This window comes from Canis aureus, chromosome 20, assembly GCF_053574225.1.
Source record: "Canis aureus isolate CA01 chromosome 20, VMU_Caureus_v.1.0, whole genome shotgun sequence".
Taxonomy (NCBI): Eukaryota; Metazoa; Chordata; class Mammalia; order Carnivora; family Canidae; genus Canis; species Canis aureus.
Window position 1 is genome coordinate 28,850,954 of NC_135630.1, and position 21,496 is coordinate 28,872,449.

Here is a 21,496-nt window from a genome sequence, read left to right on the forward strand (position 1 = left end):
TTACAGAGGGAAATTATCAAGAAATGATACTAAATATTTTACAGGTCATGTTAGTCTGTTCAGGAGGCTGTAAGAAAAATATCATGAACAGCAAACACTTATCCTTACAGTGCTGGAGGCTGAGTCCAAGATCCCGGCACAGGCAGATTCTGGGTCTGATGAGGGCCCTCTTCCTGATTCACTGCTATCCATCTTCTGTCTCACTGTGTCCCCACATGGTGGAGGGGTGACGGAGCTCTCTGGGGCCTCTTCTATAAGGATCTTACTCCCTTTTGTGATCAAAGCACCTCCCAAAGGCCCCACCGTCCCACTGGGGAGTAGGTTTCAACATGTAAATTTGGAAAGAGGGGGACACAAATTTTAGTCCATAGCACAGGTCATAAGACTCAGATTGAAGGGGTCCACTGAGCATCCAGCAAAATGCAAGTAAAACAACTCATACCAACTACATCATTATAATATCTTAGAATGCCAGGCAGAAAGAAGAGATCCTCAAAGCTTCCAGAGGGAAGGAGAAAGAAAGAAAGTCGCTTAGAAAGGAATGAGAGGGATCCCTGGGTGGCGCAGCGGTTTGGCGCCTGCCTTTGGCTCAGGGACATCGGGCTCCCGGTGCATGGGGCCTGCTTCTCCCTCCGCCTGTGTCTCTGCCTCTCTCTCTCTCTCTGTGTGACTGTCATAAATAAATTTAAAAAAATATTATAAAAAAAAAAGAAAGAAAGGAATGAGAATGGCATTAGACTTTTCAACAGTGAAACCATAAATTAGAACATGATGGAGCAATGCCTTCGAAATTCTCAGAAAAATTGTTTAATCTAGAATTGTATATCCAGTTGTATGATATTTGTACTGTTTTCTAAACCTCCAGTTTACCCTCCTCCTATTTGTAAAGATTAGATAGATAAAACTATTTCCCGGACTTGCTCACAGCCACTCTCCTGGATATAAATTGGGTTCTGTGTTAGGGGGAGGCAGTTTTCATGAAACTTCTAGCAGTCAATCCTGGTTAAGAAGGGGTCACTTTCCTTTAACAGGTCCCCAGATTCCTTCTTGCTGTTTTCTTCATATGACACCAAGCTATGGCAGTGGTAGAGATGGCTTCTTTCTGTAGGACTCGGCCTGCATGGAAGAATTGAGGGTCTATGCTCCGGCTTACAGGGGACCAAAGACTACCTCGGGGCGGAACAGGGCTGGGGGGTGGGGTTGGTGGGTATAGCTCGCTGGTGGGCAGTTTTGTATTGTTCTGAAAATCCTCCCATGAGGGGCCGCCTAGAAATCATTTCTTTAGCCTTTCTAAAAATGGTGTGAACACCTATAATGATTTCCGTTTCCTGCATTAAATGTTGAATTCTGACAACACAGCTGTCAAGCTGCCCTGGTGACGTTCCTGTTCCCCCGCTGGCCTCTTCCAGCCTATGCCACCAGCTGCTGTGTGCTGGGTAGGCTCCAGTGGGCTCCAGGTGATGACCCTTGGGCCCAAATAGAGTGCCAGGAGCTAAAGTTCCCCTACACCAGGCCCCTGCCTTCCGCAGGACAAATTCTGCAGGATAGTATCCATCCCAGGGTTCCCTGGTAGGGCTGAGTCAGGCACTCCCCATGAAATCGCAATTGGCCTGGCTTCCTCCTCTCTGCCCTGCTTTCCCCACCCCTTCTCACTTTCACCTGGGAGTATCTTCTTAATGAAGCATCTTCACACAAATCGTGCTTGGGTCAAATATTTTCAGACATACAGAGACCCTAAAAATTTACTTCTCATAACTTAGGGAGCCACTAGGGAGCATGCTTCAGCAAAATGATGGTATGAAGCAGGAAAGGGAGCCATGAGCCCTAGCAGTCCATCAAGAGTGTGCTGCAAAGGGAAGCCCTGGGATGACAGGCTGCTCAGGAATCTTGAGAACAACCAAGAACCAGAAACCCCACATGGGAGGGTCTGGGGAAAAAAGAAATTGATATAATGTCAGTTTGACTCTTTTGATATAATATTGGTTCATATTACCAATATTTGTAATACCATATTACCAATTATCATTTACCAGAAATGATCTGGTAAAAAATATTTAGGAGAAATAAATATACGTACATAGAAAACCAAATAAAGAGGAAACATGCATGTAATACATCCATACTCTACTTCATTTGGCAGTAAGCAAAATGTATTATCATAGGAACAGAAACACTGACTATTGATTTAACCAAAAGTTGTGATAAAAAGTACATCAGAAGATGGAGGAAGGGCCAACGCAAGACGTGTGTGCAAAACTAAATCACCATCTTCCGTTGCAATTAATAGACAATGTTTAAAATCGATTAATCAAGAAATAGCAGGATCAGCATATTATTTCAAAATATGAAAGTAAATACCAGCTGTGAACATTGCAAACAAAAATGTATTTGATATGAATTTGTCTTTTTAAACTTCATTACTCCCAAAAAGATGAAGCATTCCTTCTGACAGAAGGTACACACTCACACACATGCTTCTCACACCACAAATGAGGCTTGGCAGCAGGGGATAGAGAGGGGTGGTGGGGTACAGAGAACATACAGAAGCCCTCTACTCAGGGATCCACAAGGGTCACCACCAAGGAGGACTCAACAGCCCATACAACACTGGATGCTCTCCATACTCAGCAATTTAAATACTCACCCTCTATCAGCAAACTCCCACCCACCATCAGCTACTGCTGCCTCAAATTCCACAGTACAGACTCATTTATCTGAGTTGAGCATTGCTCTATTTTCAAGAGTGACACTTTCCTGCCCAGGCTGCACACCACATGCAGTATCAGGAAAGCATAGCCTGGGTTCCCATTCCACTGCATGGCTTGGGAAGGAGGTTTCAAGTCTCCAAGCCTCAGTTTCTCCCTGTGGTGGGTCACCAAAATGGCCACCATCCTTGGCAGCCCCTCCTGTCATTCTGAGCTGCCCAGTCGTTTGCTTTGACCAACAGCCAGTGACAGAAGTGACATTGTGTCCACCCTGAGTCTAGATCTAAAAAGACCTTTCAGCTTCCATCATTGCTGCTGTCAGAACCCTCTACTGACATGGGAACACACTCAGGCTCCCCTGCCATGGTGAGAGGTACTATCCCCCCCACACCTCAGCCAATCACCAGCTGACCTCCAGACTTGGAAATGAGGCCACTCAGGACCAACAGGCCCCCAGTCAACCCACTAGCATCAGTCTGGCCCAGCCCAGCCCGAAGGAACTACCCAGTAGAACTGTGGGCTAAAAGGATAGTGGGACTTTCTTTTAATGGAGCAGGTTTGCTCTGTAGCAAGGAAAACAGATAGGCCTTCTGTGTGAAACGATGATGTCAACGTTTGATTCAAAGGGTTGTTAAGATGCAATGGTGATATGTGAAGTTACCATAGGAGCTCAAAAAATATTCCTTACCTTCCACCCCCATCTCCAATGCCTAAATGTAAAACAATTTTTAAGCAACTGCTTTTTCTACTGAGGAGACCAGAGAGTGAGGGCAGGGCTCCAAGGAGAGCAAGAAGGCTCCCATGCAGCCTTCCCCACCCCTCCAGCCCTGCAGTCTGGGCTGCACAGCCACCTAATGCAACAGCAAGCAGCTCAGCTCCACAAGCAGCTCTGAAAAAGTGAAGATTTAACCACTGTAATTGGCTTATTGATTTTGCAATCACATTTTAAGATGCATAATCTGCCACCATCTACACTGGCCATTACAGCACCCTTCCAGGGGAGTTCTATCCGCACCACCTGTGCACCAGACCTTGTGCCAGGAGGCATAGAAAATGACACTCAATCATACTGGAATTGTAGCAAACACAGGCCCACCAGCCATTTCCCAAATGTCAGTTGTGAATTAAATGATGAACCAGAACCCAAGAGCTCTCAGCACTGACCCTGCAAGGCATGCCTCACTTAGACGCTGCTCTAAGGCTTGTCTTCTTCACTGATTTACACAGGGACCTCACTTCTCCCTGGGGGTAGGCCCTGGAATTCTACAAAAAGAGCACTAGGTTTGGAGTCTAAATGCCTGAGCCAAGCCAGTTGTTCTACTTCTAATAGACGACAAGGCCACAAGACATACATCCCAGAGTACACAGAACTGCCCACAGTCCTCTATTGTCAGCCAAAGACCTGAGTCCCCCCACGAAAATAGACGTGGATGCTCTCTCCCACACAAGCCCCAACCAGAGAGAGCCAGCAGGTGATTTGGATATGCTAAGAGTTTCCTAAGCCCCTGGGGCACCTGGGTAACTCAGTCAGTAAGCATCTAACTCTTTGATTTTGGGCCGGGTCATGGTCTTGGGATTGTGAGATCAAGCCCTACATTGGTGCTTGAGATTCTCTCTCTTTCTCCCTCTGCCCTTCCCCCATGCATTCTCTCTCTCTCTCTCTCTCTCTCTTTCTCTATCTAAAATAAGTAAATAAAATCTTTAAAAAAAAAAAAATGCGTCCCGAACACCTGAGCTAGACCCAAACCAGGACATGATCCCCACCACCCAGTAGGCACATTGCAAGGACCATACAGCTCACTGAGTCCACTGGGGTCCACTTTTAAGCTTCCATTTCATGGGTGAGTGAATAGCCACACAGAGAGGGGCACTGACCTACCCAAGAGGCCTTAGCTCCTGAATGACTGAGCACAAAAGCAATGCTTGGCTGGCCACACAGTGCCCTTTCTAACTACAAGACTTTCTCACAAACAGATCTCCATGCTTTGAGAGAGTATGTGGTTTCCATGCATGACAGAGTAATGCCCCATGCAAGTAGCGCCCCAAGCCATAATCTTGACTATGAGTAAACAGCTATCCATCTAGAGGGCTTTTTAATTTAGGACTAGTGCAGTTTACCAAGGGAACTGCACTAATCATTAATCAGCATTGCTTGGAGCCGTACTACCTGAGGAGATCTGTGAACAGTTGACCTACATCAATGGCAGCAACAATGAAGGGTAGGCAAAGATTCTAAAACCAGCATCTAGAACCATGTGGCCAGTCTGCATTCCTTTCATACCGAATTCTCTGGATTCTCTCCAGTCCCTTGCAGTTCTTGGCCTGTGCTGAGGTGTATGATCTCAGCAAGCCCTTGTAACAATTTGCAAATAATTCTCAAGCTCACTCAATGCTCAATGCCCAATGTTTACTTCAAAACACCAATTCTTATCATTTGGTTTATCTAAGGGTTGGCTTCCTTTACCATGCTCTGGAAATCCCTGGCATGCTGCAGCCTCTGACCACCCCTACCCCATCAGGAGCGATGGCTTCTCTGAAGTCCAGGAGCCAATACTGGGCCAGGGCTAGACAAGAGTCTGACATGCAGAATCTCAGAACATACTCTTGATTTCCTGCTGCCCATCAGCATTGTGGGAGGAGACATGGTGACTGTGCTCAGCACTGAGGAGTTCAGATGCTCACTGCCCATCCCCTCCTGTCACCAACACAACCACTACCAGCAGTAGGGCCCTTGTTGAGAGGGATGACCCAAAATTTCTTGTCCTGAGGACCCATGTGCTCATCTCACCCACTGCCTTATTTATGATACACAATATGTAGTTGGGAGCACTAGGAAATCCCCAGTGAATCTGCTGCCTCAGTCTCCTCGGCACTACTATTGCTTAGATCCTTCCAAGGCCCCCCAGTATCTAACATCCATAGGTAACAAAAAAGTACCAGAATTGCATGAATCTTACATATCCAATATGCAGTTACGAATGTTCTATAAAAACGAAGGGTGGGCTATTGGCACCAAACCTTCTCTCTAGATTGGAAAACCAGAGCAGATGTGCAGGGCTGTCCAGGGAGACCCGTGCATAGGCCACCTGCAAGCCAGTTCCAGCACACTTGTTCATCCACACTGGACATGTAGTCTTCGTTCTCCATATAGGGTCTCTCACTCTGTCTCTCTCAGCTTCTGCACCAAAGCTCCTGCCTGGCTTCATCTCTTGGGCAGGAGGGATCACTTGTTTGGAGGACAAGCCAAAATGGACACATCTTTGCAGAGGATCACAACACTTCCATCAAAACCCCCAGCCCACAGTAGCAATTCATGTAGTTTCTGTTTAGAAACTTTATGCTAGGGCAGTCTGGGGGGCTCAGCGGTTTAGCGCCACCTTTAACCTGGGGTCTAATCCTGGATACCCGGGATCAAGTCCCACGTCAGGCTTCCTGCATGGAGCCTGCTTCTCCCTCTGCCTGTGTCTCTGCCTCTCTCTCTCTCTCTCTTTCTGTGTCTCTCATAAATAAATAAATAAAATCTTTAAAAAAAAAAAAAAGAAACCTTATGCTATATTTTGAATATACTGCATTAACACATAAAATCTGTCCTGTTTTATAAAATAAGCATATTCTTTAAAATAAAAGGAGATCAGATTTTGCAAGCCAAAAAGCTAGATTTACATAAGCAAATGTCATCCTTCTGAACACTACAACAGCAGCAAAGCCAGATTCCCACAATGAACAAACTGCCCTCAGTGAGAATGGCCCTTCAAGGTGCCAAGTGCCGGGGTATCCCTGCAGTGATCATTCAGGGACATCTAATACATGTACATAGCCAGGCGCTCCTTAGACCTGGTACAATCTGTGATCACTGCCTCCCATCAGTCTCCCCACCCCCAGGTTTGCCACCCTATACCCCATTCCACCTCCCAGCCTGCCCACTGCTGCTTGATATCCAACAGAACGATACCAGGGGCTGGCATTCAGAGCCTACCTCATCTGGCCCCAATTTCACCTCCTGCTATCTCTTTCACCCTAGAGACGCTTCGCTTCAAATCCAAGCACCTCATCAGCCCACACCACCAAGCAAGCCCCCACTTTGCCACCTTGAGAAATCCCACCCATGCTTTATAACTCAGGCCAGCTGGCTCTCGAGGAGCAGTGGCCTCCCAAGGCCCTTAGCACTTCGTCTGCTCCCTCAGGCCCTCCCAAGGGGTCATCCCAGTGGGTGCCACCTATCTGCCCTCCATGCCCGCAGGCCCTGGTGACACCCACAGATGAGGTAGTGCCAAAGACCAGGAGCCAGGGTCTTACTTCTAGAACAAAGTGCCCACAACATGCCCGGTGTGTAATAAACTCTCAAAAATTGCCTAATGACTCTAATGACTAGATGGCTGAATTAATGAATAAACACAGCCTAAAATCTTTGTACAGAACAAGAGTCCCAGGAGTAAAACGAATCCCAATTAATGCAGTAAGTGGCATTTAGTTGTCTCTATTTCAGGATGCATGAAATAATTAGTGCTCAGTACACAGAGAACTCTGAGTGTGAAGCTGGATGTAACCAGGTGTCAAAACACAGAAACCTAGGAGAGAAATAAATCATGTGCTTGATTATGAAGGGGAGACTGCTCTGGTGGGTTTTCTCCCTGGAGGAAGGGCACCCTTGCTGCAGATCCCAGACTGTTACAATGTGAAAGAGATCCTGCCAGATGGGAAATGTGACAGTCCTGCTTCAGACAGGTGACTGAGCAGCTGAGTGCCACCCAGCAGACCTGCTTATCCCAGGTAGTAACACAGTGTATGTTTGCTGAATGCCAAGTATGCTGGGCACTTTATATTCACAAAACTCTCATGAAGTAACGGTTTCACTATATCCACTCTGTCAACATGGAAACCCAGGTTAGCCAGGCACGTAATTTGCTCAAGCATTCAGACCCAGGTCTACTTAAATCTAAGTAACACATGTATGTATTCTGACAAGGAGATTCAGGCTGCTCCTACTCAGCCCACAAGCCTATGGCACTGCTCTGTCATCAGGTGACTGCCTCCTCCTGAGCATCTTCTCAGTCTCTTACCTCTTGTTCTCCTATCCTTCAACCTCCTGTCCCCTTAGCCACCAGCGCACCCAACCACACTGCAGTTCCAATGCTTGCAGCCAATAGGTCATGCTCCCAGAGTTCCTGGCTCCTCCTGTCACATCCAGACCCACAGATGAGGTCCTGCCAAAGGCCAGCAATGTCACCCCACATGGCGGGACCTCTGCCCAGGCTCACCTTTGGCTTTCCCATTCATTCACCCTGATAAAGCATTAGTATTTAATCCTTGCTGCAAGGCTCTGCTTCCTAGGGAACCCAGGCTAAGATAACACTTTGGTGTTTACCTGTATTTTCCTTTGTCCTCAACACCACCCTCCATCCTCCTTCCTGCTAAAGGCATCTACTGCCTTATGTGAATAGATTTTCTGGAAGATGGAGGCTTCCTTGAATCCATCTTTTGAGTGTTTGCATTGTAATTTACACAAATGAAATTATACTGCAAATTTCATTCCTGCCCTTGACTTTTGTGCTTAGCTCCCATTCTCAGACCACTTGAGGGGCTTACCTATGCCCAGCCATGGCACCCACTGCTGGATGGTGCCCATGGCACTGCTGCAGTTCACTCACCTACTCCCCCCACTGTAAGCAGGTCTCTCAGAAATGATCTGGGTGTGGGACCATTGGTCCCACGCCATACACAGTCTAAGATTGCTCTTGCACCAGCAGAACACAGGAGACCCACTTCCCCACATCTTAGCAAACACCTGCCATTATCTGACCTATCCTCCAGTATGATCGGGCAGGAAGCAGGACCTTCCTGTCTATCTTAGTCCTGGCCAGGTGAGCAGCTTTTCTTCTGCTTGTTAGCCATCTGAGATTCATCATTGCTTCCTTGGGTTTTGCTTTGAGCTCATATTGCCCCAGCAAGTCTGGCCACCCTTGACTGGTCACCCTCAAAGAGAGCTTAGGGAGCTTCGAAAGAGGAGGGCACACAGGGCAGACAGCCCACTGGACTTAACTCCTCCCCAGGGGCCCCAAGTGGCCCCAAATCCTCCAGGGTAGGTTCAGGTTTCATGGGGCTTAAAAAAATCTTGACTTGATACATTTCAAGTTTTATTTTTCCCCTATTCCCCACTTTGTTTTCTGGTTCAGAAATTACAGATCAGGAGCCTCCATGAGAAGGCCTCAAGCAAGACATTGTGGCCACAATGACCTCACGTGCACCTGGCCCCAAGCACTGCTGGTCCTCAGAGGATCTCACTGTAGGAGCCCAGGGCCACGGGGTTGCCCTGAGTCGGCCCAGCTCACCAACATCAGGCATCTGATCCTTCACGGGGCCAGAAACCAGCCAGAGGAGCAACCAAGAAACAAGGAACGGTTCAATGGCTCCTCTCTGCCTGCATGATATTTCCCAGAGTATGTTCCCCAAAACCCATTTCATTAATACATTAATACAAATTACAAAATAAAAGTGGCTTAGCAGCCCTGTGTCTGAGGGACATTTTTCAGGACCTCCCAGAGCCTCTTGACTGTCCCCATGTGCCACTGGTAAAGGAAATTTTCAACCTTTAACGTTTTGGGGCCTTGTCCCTGGACTCCCAGGGAAGCTATACTTTAACATTTACCAAGGTCAAAATGACTGGGCCCAACTCAGAGCATGTCTTCTATTTTCTGCTCTGAGCACACATTGTATGTCTGCTTCATTAAACAAATAACCAACCAACCAATCACATAGAAGCATTCTGAACACGAGATAAGGAAAAGAAAGAAACTTCCCAGGTTCCCATAAGATTCTTTTTTTTTTTTTTTTTTGGTATATATTTTTTTATTGGAGTTCAATTTGCCAACATATAGCATAACACCCAGTGCTCATCCCATCAAGTGCCCCCCTCAGTGCCCATCACCCAGTCACCCCATCCCCCTGCCCACGTCCCTTGCCACCACCCCTTGTTCATTTCCCAGATTTAAGTGTCTCTCATGTTCTGTCACCCTCACTGATATTTTCCCTCATTTTCTCTCCTTTCCCTTTATTCCCTTTCGCTATTATTTATATTCGCCAAATGAATGAGACCATATAATGTTTGTCCTTCGACTGACTTATTTCACTCAGCATAATACCCTCCAGTTCCATCCACATCGAAGCAAATGGTGGGTGTTTGTCGTTTCTAATGGCTGAGGAATATTCCATTGTATACATAGACCACATCTTCTTTATCCATTCATCTTTCGATGGACACCGAGGCTCCTTCCACAGTTTGGCTGCTGTGGACATTGCTGCTAGAAACATCGGGTGCAGGTGTCCCAGCGTTTCACTGCATCTGTATCTTTGGGGTAAATCCCCAACAGTGCAATTGCTGGGTCATAGGGCAGGTCTATTTTTAACTCTTTGAGGAACCTCCACACAGTTTTCCAGAGTGGCTGCACCAGTTCACATTCCCACCAACAGTGCAGGAGGGTTCCCCTTTCTCCACATCCTCTCCAACGTTTGTGGTTTCCTGCCTTGTTAATGTTCCCCATTCTCACTGGTGTGAGGTGGTATCTCATTGTGGTTTTGATTTGTATTTCCCTGATGGCAAGTGTTAGTACTTGGATGGGAGACCAGGTTCCCATAAGATTAAAGTCCTATAGCCTTGCGCATACTAAAACAGAAGATAACCTCTGTAGCTTTCTGGAATGTCCCTTGTCTTGATGATTTGTAACTCTTTATGTAAAAAATGTACACAACCCTGCTCCAAATGTTGCTTCTTCTGAGCATCTTTTCTTTGTGAGGATTGTGTATCCTATGAAGCTGTCCTAACTTGGGCTCAAATAAAACTCTCTTCTTTTCTTCTTAAAATGTTCAAAGGTTTGTTCGTTGCATTAACACCACCACCTCCAGGGTGTGCAGTGCAGTGGGCAGCACTTCACAGGCCACCAAACCACCAAGGCCCTGTTGACTGCCCACCCAAGCACGCCATTTGGAGTTAACATCTCAAGACACACAGTCAGAAAGCCACTCTGCAGGAGCGAACACAGACTCCTCAACCTTTACCAGAGAACCTTCTCCATCTCCCATGGCTACATCCAGGACGCTCCAGATAACACTTCTCCAAAAGCCAGATACCTCAGGAACTCCCCGCACCCCACGAGCCCTTCACACTCCACCCTGAGTCCTCTCCATCTGGAATCCTCTCTAACTTCCCTAGGCAGGGTCAGGCCCTTCTTCCCTCTCATCTTGGCAGCCCTGCAAACAGACAGTCTTTCTTCCTGTAGTGTGTACCCTGTGATGTGAATTAGACACAGTGCAATCGGTTAATCAAGAGACACAGTGTGCGTTCCACACAGGGCTCTGGTTAAATGCAGAGGCAACAGGAGCCCAAGTTTCACACATGGGGCTGACAAGTAGTACTGGAACCAGGTCCTTGTTCTATGTACATGGGAGCTCAGCCCACTTCCAAATTTTTGGCTCGTGGTTCGTTATTTAACCGCGCTGAAACTATGATTTTTAGTTTGCAATATCAAACACACTTAAGAGTCATGAAGACACCAGCAGTAGTAAGACTCATACAGAGGAAAAAATGAACTTTATTCCTATAAGCAAATTCTGCAGCCCCCAGGGGATGTCCTGTTGCCCCTTGCAAAAGCCTCAGTACAGAGCACCCACCTCATGTCACTCATAGAGTGATTGCACACACATGTGCACACAAGCATACACTGCACACAGCATATAATGAAGGAACTGCACAGACCCCAGCCAAAGGCCCAGACCCTCCTGTCATCCCAACCCCCAGCCAAGACCAGCTCCGGTGCTGCCTAAGCCCCCAGAACACACAGCTCTCCCCCAAGGCCATAGCTCCTCTAAGCACTCCTAAGGCCTGCATTCAGGGTCTGCAGCCCCACTCAGAGCACAGAAGCCTCTCCGGAGTAGCCCCGTACATGGGATGGTGAATTCAAGAATGCAGACCACTGGGGTTCCTTGGGCTGGGATCTTAGCCAGCTCAAGAGAATGCCCTCTGCTTTCCAGCCACTCTCCACAGTTCTCAGGAACCAGGAGCCAAAATCACAGCCTCTGCACCAGACCCAAGCCCCACAGTGAGAACAGCTGCCATTCCCACACCTCCCACAGGCAAGCGGTTGGGTGGAGTGATCTGGACTCCAGACAAGGCTGTAAGGATGTGGGACCGCCTGTTCCCAAGTCCAAGCACAGAAGCTGAGGTGCAAAGAGGTGCAGGGTCTTGCGCTGGCCAGGCCACAACAGTGGGTACAGAGCCACCCTATGCCCCCAGCTGGTCCCCTCTCCACCCACTACTGCCACCCAGCACCCAACCACACGCTGGGGCCCCAAGGCTGAAGCCAGGCTGCTCAACACAAAACACGACAGTTCCTTTATTGTATCTCAGGGAGGCCGGAGAAAGAAAAAGCCTCACCACTTCCTGATGCATTATTTATCAGGAGCACATTAACTGTGGGTGACATCACAGGCCTTCGAAGGTAATTTGTGGAAAGTATTGTTAAAGCAATTGATTTGCAAATTCCTTGACAGGGAAAACTGAGCACTGAGCAGGCAGAGAAGTGACATGGAGACTTTTTTTTAATGTATTTGGAATAATTGATTGAAAGCTAAGCTGTGTAGCCAGTGAGAAAATGAGATTATTCTGTCTGTTATGCAAAGAAATTGTATATTGTGCAAATCAGTGGGATGAGGAGCAGTCAGGGCGTCTGAAAGGCACTTGCTCCTTCTGCAGAAGGCAGGGGGGGAAATGTCTTTCCAAATTCAAACCAAGTGTTCATCACTCCCCTTACCAGGAAAGCTGCTTCCACCTCTCTTCTCATCTCCCCCTCCACCCATCCCCAACTCTGGGCCCTGGGTCTCAGGCCAGACACCTCCCTCCCCTCCCTCTGGGGTCAGCAAGAACCTGGTGCAGGGAGCAGGGGCGGGAGAGACTGGGCCCCTGCCCTGCTCTGCTCTGGCCTTCACCTCCCTCTTCGGGATACTTCAGTCCCTCAATAATCCCAGCTGTGCTTTCCTGGCCCACAAAGCTGGCTGCCACTCCTCAGAACTCTCCAGTGACTGCTCCTGGCCTCAGGATGACTGCAATCCCTTCCCTGGCCCCCAGAGCTGATATGACCTCCTCCCCACCACACCCCCACCACACTTCCTCAATCCCAGTAATGTCAAACTGTCCCAACCTCCCGCACTTGCACAATGGCTTTGGCCTTTCTATTGGAATGCTGTTAGCAGCTTGCCCATCCAGTGGCAGCCACTCTCTCCAGGCATAATTCAAATGCATCCTCCTACAGGAAGCCTTCACTGACTACCCCAGGCAGACAATCCTGGGTGCACCTCTCTTTAGAAGCACCAGTGTATTTGCTGTTGGGGTGGGGGGAGTCTCCCTCCCTTCAGGTGGCAGAGGCAGTGAGTGAATACCTGTGTGAATTAACGCATGCAGGAATGATTGCCAGAATGAAAGAATCACTGCCCTGATTGCCTTACTGGATCCCTTCCCCATTTCTGATGAAGCCCTGGGTGATGTACCATGGTCACCCAGGGGGACTGCTTGTTTCATTAGCTGTTCCCACAGCCTTAGGCCAGAGGCTCCCCAGCAGGATTGCCCAACAACATTGGTGGGGAGGCCTGGTCCAAGAGAAAGCTACCGTTCGTGTCTACCTGGCCAGCACCTGAAGCCTGCAGTCAGAAACAGACACGAGCCCCAGGGCATTTGAACAATTGCTTAGCCCTGCCACCTGCTTGTGTGTAACCTTGGGCAGATTGCTCAGCCTTCCTGAGCCCCAATCTCCTAGTCTGTCAGATGGGAGTTAGATGAGCCCCCATCTCTAAGATGTTGAGAGTTAAAACCACAGTGCATAGCGCCCACTATACACTAGAGGTATATAGTATATAGTGGCTATGCTATGATCACCTCACTCCAGTGACTTTATTTATATCATGCTGAAAATTCCCACCAACTGGATTTAGGATTTTTATGCTCATTTTGAGTATTAGAAAACCTAGGTTTCTGGAGTTAAATGGAGATTACAGCTGACCCTTGAACAACACCAGGAATTCACAGTCACAAACCCACATATAACTTTGACTTGCCAAAAACTTAACTACTAAGCGGCCTACTTTTGACTAGAAGCCTTACTGATTACATAAACAATTACCATGTATTCTGTATGCTACATGTATTATATCCTGTATTCTTATAATAAAGTAAGTTAGAGAAAAGAAAATATTATTAAGAAAATCATAAGAAAAATACACTTACATAACTATATTGTATCTTTTGAAAAAATCTGAAATAAGTGGACCATGCAGTGTGCACCCATGTGGTTCAAGGGTCAACTGCATATGCTGCAAGTGGCAGGATACTGGCCAGACCTGGCCACGATGTACCAAGTACCATTCTCCCCTAGAAAACAACTCCTGCTGACCCCACTCTTCACACAGCAAGCTGGACCCTGGGAAAGGACAGTAAGAGACCTCAGCAGGTAACCCACACAGTCGGACAACCAACTGTCAGGTTTTACCTAGGACATGAGACTTCTAGCACCAAAGCCAGGAAAACCCCAGGCAACCCAGGACCAGTTGATCACCCTATGTCCAATCACCTTTAAAGAGCTAGAAAATGCATAATGGTTCATTCAACTATTTCAATAACAGAGAACATACTGTTAAGTCCATTCCTTTTAAATGGGTCAATGTTTCCCAAAATCAGGTCTGAAGAAGCAGCCAAGAAAGTTTCTGACCACTTCTGCTCACATAGTCTGATTCGCAATGGTCAGCCCATCCCTACAGGCAGTGGCCCACATCCCCTTCAATTCCATTTCAACACCACTGCTCCTCCACTTCCGCCCTCCCCAGACCTGGTGCTGGGCATGCAGAGTTCAAGAGTGACCAAGACACAGTCCCTCCCCCACAAGGAGGCCCCAGGCCAGAGACAAAGGATGAGTAGCAGAAACCATAGTAAGGACAGGTCAGAGAGAAGCCTGGGGGACTGGAACACACATTGGAGGGAGGAGAGGTCAGAGAGGACTTCCTGGAAGAGGAGATACCTCCTTAACGTGAGCCGTAAGTAGGTTTTACAAGGTTGCGGCTGAGAAGTGCATTCTAGGCAACTAGAACAGCATGGGCAAGGCCCAGAGGTGTGGCTGAGCCTGGCCCATTGCAGGAAGTGAAGGCCACAGCAGAATGGGGGAGATGGAGGAAACAAAGACAGAAAAAGAGGCCATACACAGGAGGCCCTGTTTTCTCTAAAACTGGCTTTTTTTTTTTTTTTTAACTTGGCAGCGTTTACAATGTTGGAATTTCAAGTGAATAGATAGATGTCTAACTCCCTATTTTTAATAGCTGCATAATATCCTATGATGTGAGTATATTCTGATTATTCAACAATTCCATTTTTGAAGGGCTGCAAGTTATTTCCGGTTTATATTTTGTTATCTACAATCAATTCTTCAGTAACCATTGTTCTATTATGGTAAAGTCCCAGATATGGGATTTCAACCATCTTATTAACTTTCCAAAAATACAATAAGAAGTCACATTTTTGCTAACAATCTGCAGAAGTGCCCATTCCAAAGCATCTTTGCAAGTACTGTGTGTTTTGCTTTGTTTTGTTTTCATTATTATCAATCTGATGAATGAAATCTAGCTAGCCATGTTACTTTGATTTTTATTTCCCTGGCTACTAATGTGGTTGAACCTCTTTCCATTTGTTTCTTTTGCTTTTTAAAGATCTTCTCTCCTGTGATTGCCCAATTCAGATATGATTTTCATATTTGGACACATTTTGGATTGTTTGTATTTACATGGGTTCTATATGTTATAAATACTGATCTTTCAGTTGCTCTAAGTATTAAGGGGCCCTGAACTGTACAAAATCTTATTAACCCTGATGAATCTACCTCCTGTAACTAGATCTAGACACCCAGAAATCTCAACTCTGGTTGCACATGGAAATCACCTGGAGAGCTTTGAATCATGGTGCTTAGACCCTGCTTCCAGAGATTTAAAATTCAGAAGTTTCCAGTGGGGCCCAGAAGTCAGGATTTTTTTTTTTTTTATCACAGTAAAGTTAACATAACTCAAAAGTCATCATATAAACCATTTATAATTCAGCAGTATTCGGTTACTTGTACAATGTTGTATCACCACCATCTGTAGGTCCAGAACAATTAGCGTACCCTAAAGGAAACATTATGCCCATTTCCAGTCTCTCCATTCCCCACGCCCTACCCTTTGGCTACCACTAATCTACTTCCTGTGTTCGTGGATTTATCTGTCCTGGGTATTTCATGTAAAAGGACTTTGTGTCTGGCTTTTTTCACTCAGCATAGTTTTTTCAAGGTACATGCATGGTATAGCATGTATAAATACTTTATTTCTTGTCATGGCTGAATAATATTCCATTGTATAATATATCACATTTGGTTTATTCACTCATTTGTTTTTGATAGACCTTGGGTTGTTTCTACCCTTTGGCTACCGCGAATAGTGCTGCTATGTCATTTGTATGTCTTCTTTGGAAAAACGTCTATTTCAGTCATTCGCTTATTTTTTAATCAGACTGTTTATTTTTGTCTTTGTTTTTGTTTTGCTATTGAGTTGTTTGAGTTCCATATGTACTTTACATATTATCTGATATATGGTTTGCAAATATTTTCTCCCATTCCATAGGCTGTCTTTTCATTTGTTGGTGGATTCTTTCATTATGAAGAAACCTTTTAGTTTGATGCAGTCCCTTTTGTTTATTTTTGCTTCTGATGTCTCGTTTTAAAAAAAAATTATTACTAAAACCAATGTCAATGAGATTTTTCTGTATGTTTTCTTGTAGGAGCTTTATGGTTTCAAGTGTTACACTTAAATCTTTAATCCATTTCAAGTTCACTTTGGGGAGTAGTGTTAAGCTATGGTCCAGTTTTATTCTTTTGCATTTGAATATCTAGTTTTCCCAGCACCATTTATTAAAGAGACTGTCCTCTCTCCACTGTGTGTTCTTCATACCCTTGTCAAAGACTAGTTGACTATATGTGCATGGGTGTATTTCTGAGCTACCAGGAGGCCCCTTACAGTCTGGACTTGATTCAAATGTTCATGGGGAATTCTTCCACTGAAGAATTTTAAGAGAGTCAACTTTAAGGATCTCAAAACACTAAGTATAAGGACCATGTCCAACTGCCTCAGCTGGCCAATGATGAGGCCAAAGCTCAGAGAGAGCAAGAAATCACCCAACATCACACAACAGAAGGACTCAGAGGAAAAGGAAGACTTTAGACCCAGACCTCCTGTCCCCTAGCCCTGTCTGGTGAAACCACTGTCTGGTGAAAAGAAGCATCCCAAAGAAGTATCTCCTCCCCTCACTTATGCCACTCTAACCCTTGACAGATGCATATAATTGTTTAACAAACTTATTTTAAGGTCTTCAGCAACTTTGGATAATCTTGATTGTATTTCCTGAAAATCCTCTGACATTCCACTGAGAAAAGCTGAATATTCAAATCACCTAGGTAGTTCAAACAGAAGCTAATCTTTCATTTATTTACTTTAATCCTAAATACTGTTCTTTTTTATTTAACATTCCCTGAATTTGAGACTTAGTGAAAGATAGAAGCTTTAACTGTCTTTTCTTTTTTAATTGAAGTTCAATTTGCCAACATATAGCATAACACCCAGTGCTCATCCCTCCAAGTGCCCCCCTCAGTGCCCATCACCCAGTCACCCCAACCCCCCGCCCACTTCCCTTTCCACCACCCCTTGTTCATTTCCCAGAGTTAGGTGTCTCTCACGTTTTGTCACCCTCACTGATATTTTCCCTCATTTTCTCTCCTTTCCCTTTATTCCCTTTCATTAATTTTTGTATTCCCCAAATGAATGAGACCATATAATGTTTGTCCTTTTCCGATTGACTTGCACTCAGCATAATACCCTCCAGGTCGCTCCACGTTGAAGCAAATAGTGGGTATTTGTCATTTCTAATGGCTGAGTAATATTCCATTGTATACATATACCACATAGAAGCTTTAACTGTCTTAACCATGATAAAAGTCTATCCAAATCTCTGTCATTTGAGGTTTGGGGGAATTCCACAGGTCACTTGCAGGAAGCCAAATGACCTCACACATGCCCTTCCCAACTGTGAGCCTCCAAGTCTCTGTTCCCAGCAACCCTTCCCCATACACACACACAACTAGTCAGAGCCTCCGCTCCCAGCCTGTCCAGCTCTAGCCAGCTCAGTTCATGGCTCCTGAGTAACAGACCTGGGCTGGGCTTGGATCATAAGAGGAAATAAATCTCCCCAGTCATGGGCACCTGGATGGGTAAGCAGTTAGGGAGACACATGATACTTGTATAAGGGGCAGGCAGCATAGGGGAGAGAGTATCTTATCCTTGGGCTGTCAAAAACAGAAAACCCTGTGGAGTCAAGGGTTCTGAGCCAGGTGTGAAAGAGAGGCCCACAACAGAGCAGCCCTCTTCCCACTGCAGTGAGTATTCTGGGGGAATATACAAGCCATGCCTGCTTCAGGATGTCATCTGCCAGGCAATGAAGGGGGGGTGTCCTAATTTCAGCCAGAAGAGTAACACCCTAAGTGAGTTCTCACACCCAACCCTAAAAGGCAATAAAAACTACAGGGAGGTTCCCTCATGTGATGGTTTTAAAACCCATTTGCATTCCAGTTCCAGACAAGATGGAGTAAACACATTTCTCCCTATTTTGCCCACAAAGCATAGCTTAAACACCCTGGATATTACTTATAAGCCAAACATAAGAACACTCTGGAAAGGAGAGAGAAGTCTGCTCAGCTAGGGAACTTGAGGAATAACATGGCAGTGTTCCTCAAGAGTTCCCACAATTTTCTTTTTTGCCACATATATCCCAGACTGCATGCCTGAAGAAGGGGCCACCTGGCAGTACCAATGGGCACAGACAAACAAGGCTCTAGTGAAAGCCTGCTCTCTCTAGCCAAAGGACCAGGAAAAGGCAACCTAGCAAAACAGAACATTGCCTTATTCCAACCAGAGAGAAAAAACTGTGGCCCCACTCCCAACAGTAAAGGCCCAGTGGAGACTCAGGACTTCCATGCCCACCTGTAGTAATGAGTCCACCTACCCCTACTCCTGATAGTGTCCCTGGGGTCCATGTGGTGATCTTAGGTTTCTACCCCCAGTCAGTAGATTGATGTATCTCTCCTCTCTATGTTGGAGTGTGTCAGAGGGGGCCTAGAGTGTGTCAGAAGCCAGCAGTGAGTAGCTCATCCCCAATCCCTGCTCTGAAATGCCCGGATAGACCACATAAGAAGGTGTCCCTCCCCTGCCAGCAATGATGAGGCACCCTGTCCCACCCAAAGTGTCCATAGAGGCCACACAAAGAACCCGGGTTCAAGTCTCACCCAATGGCAACAAGGCAGCATCCTCCTTCCCCTCCAGCACAGAGCCAAACAAGTCCTGCTGAGATGGAAGTTTTAAACAAGATTAAGAGTCTTATAATACCTGAGATACCCAAGGTCCACATGAAAATCACTCATTATATCAAGAACAAAGAAAATCTCAACTTGAATGAGACAAGATAATCAAAAAATACTGACCCTGTTATGACACAGGTCTTAGAATTACCCAACAAGGATTTTAAAGTAGCCATGATAAAAATGCTGCAATACAGAAATGCAGTTTTGAACATGTTTGAAATAAATCAAAAACAGAAAATCTAAGCAAAGAAATAGAATATCCAAAAAAAGAACCAAATGGAAATTTTAGAACTGAAAAATACAATCACCGAAAAAAAAATCTCAATGGATGGGCTCAAACGTAGAATAGAGAAGGTAGAGGAAGTATTGGTGAACTTGAAGATATAATAAAAACTATCCAGGGGATCCCTGGGTGGCGCAGCGGTTTGGCGCCTGCCTTTGGCCCAGGGCGCGATCCTGGAGACCCGGGATCGAATCCCACATCGGGCTCCCGGTGCATGGAGCCTGCTTCTCCCTCTGCCTGTGTCTCTGCCTCTCTCTCTCTGTGTGTGACTATCATAAATAAATAAAGATTTAAAAAAAAAAAAAAAACTATCCAAACTTAACAATAGAGAGAGAGCAGAGTGAAAAAAATGGTCACTCAGGAACGTATGGGACTACAACACAGTATCTAACATTTGTGTCATCTGAGCCCCAGAAGAGAAAGAAGATGGGACTAAAACAGGATTAAAGAAATAACGGGGGGATCCCTGGGTGGCGCAGTGGTTTGGCGCCTGCCTTTGGCCCAGGGCGCGATCCTGGAGACCTGGGATCGAATCCCACATCAGGCTCCCGGTGCATGGAGCCTGCTTCTCCCTCTGCCTGTGTCTCTGCCTCTCTCTCTCTCTCTCTGTGATTATCATAAAAAAAAAAGAAAGAAATAATGGCTCAAATTTCCACAAATTTGGCAAAATACATGAACCTCCAGATTCAAGAAGCTAAACATATAGGAAAAACCCAAAGGAACCATATCAAGCATATCATAGTCAAACTTCTGAAAACTAACAACTAATACAAAATCTTGAAAGCATCAAGATTGAAATGACAGCTTACTGTAAGGAATAACTGTTATGAATAAGAGCAGATTTCTCCTCAAATGCAAGGAAGCCAGAAAGAGGTAACATGACCAATTTCAAGAGATGAAAGAAAAGAATTGTCAACCAGATTTCTATACCAAGCAAAAAACTTTGAGGAAAGCAAGACATTTCTTAAGTGAAGGAATGGCAAGAGAATTTGAGCCAGCAGACTCAGCCTAAGGAAGAGCTTAAAGAAAATTATGGAACTAGAAAAATAAATGATGAAAGAATATTGGACAATCAGGAAAGAAAAAGCAACAGAAAAAGTAAAAATGTAGATAAATACAATAAACTTTCCTTCTCTGGAGTTTCCTAAATTATGTTTGATGGCTAAAGCAAGACTTACATCATGGACTGATGTGGTTCTCAATGTATGTATATAGAAAAAATATGTAAAAGTTATATTATAAATGGACAAGTGTAGAGGAACATAACAGGAGGAAACTGTTCCATATTTCATTTAAACTAATAGGATGTTGATACCAAAGACTGAAATATACAACACTAAATGCTTACATTAGAAGAGGGAGAAAGACTCAAATCAGTAAACTAACTCCCACCTTCAGAAACTAGATAAAATTCAAGAGAGCAAATTTAACCCAAAGTAACCAGAAGGAAGGAAATATTACAGGTGAGAGCAGAAATCAATGAAACTAAAAACAGAAAACAATAGATCAAATCAATGAAGCAAAAAGCTAGTTCTTTGAAAAGATCACTAAAATTGACAAACCTCTACTGGCTGACGGAAGAAAGAGAGAAATTACCAGTATCAGAAATGTGGCAGGTGCTATCGTATCACCGCAGGGCTAGGACCTGCAGCCAGCATAAGGCTAAGAGAATACTGTGAACAGCTTTCCACGCATAAATATATGACTTAGATGAGATAGACCATGTCCTCAAAAAGCACAAACTACCACAATTCACTTAATACAAAATAGATCACTTGAATAACTATGTAACTTAAATAAATTAAATTTGTAAGCTAAAAACTCCCCAAAATGAAATCTCCTGCCTAGATGGTTTCATTGGAAATTCTACCACACACCTAAAAAATAATTAACACCAATTGTACACAATCTTTTCTGGAAAATAAAATGCTTCCAAAATAATTTTATGATGTCAGTATTACCTTGAAAACAAAATAAGACAAAAAGAGCACAAAAAAAGAAAACTATAGTTCAATATCCCTCATGAACATAGATGCAAAAAT

General features: G+C 45.2%; 1 long non-coding RNA gene across 8 annotated transcripts in view; it reads right to left on the reverse strand.

Moving 5' to 3' along the window:
* Positions 1-21,496, reverse strand: part of LOC144291613 (uncharacterized) — a 51,160-nt gene that overhangs the window by 25,523 nt on the left and 4,141 nt on the right. For 7 of the 8 annotated variants that reach the window (XR_013358961.1, XR_013358962.1, XR_013358963.1 and 4 more), the window contains one exon: positions 109-310. The exons of the other annotated variant lie outside the window; for it this stretch is intronic. This is a non-coding gene — a long non-coding RNA (uncharacterized LOC144291613). The remainder of the gene's footprint in view (positions 1-108; positions 311-21,496) is intronic. 8 annotated transcript variants of the gene reach the window in all.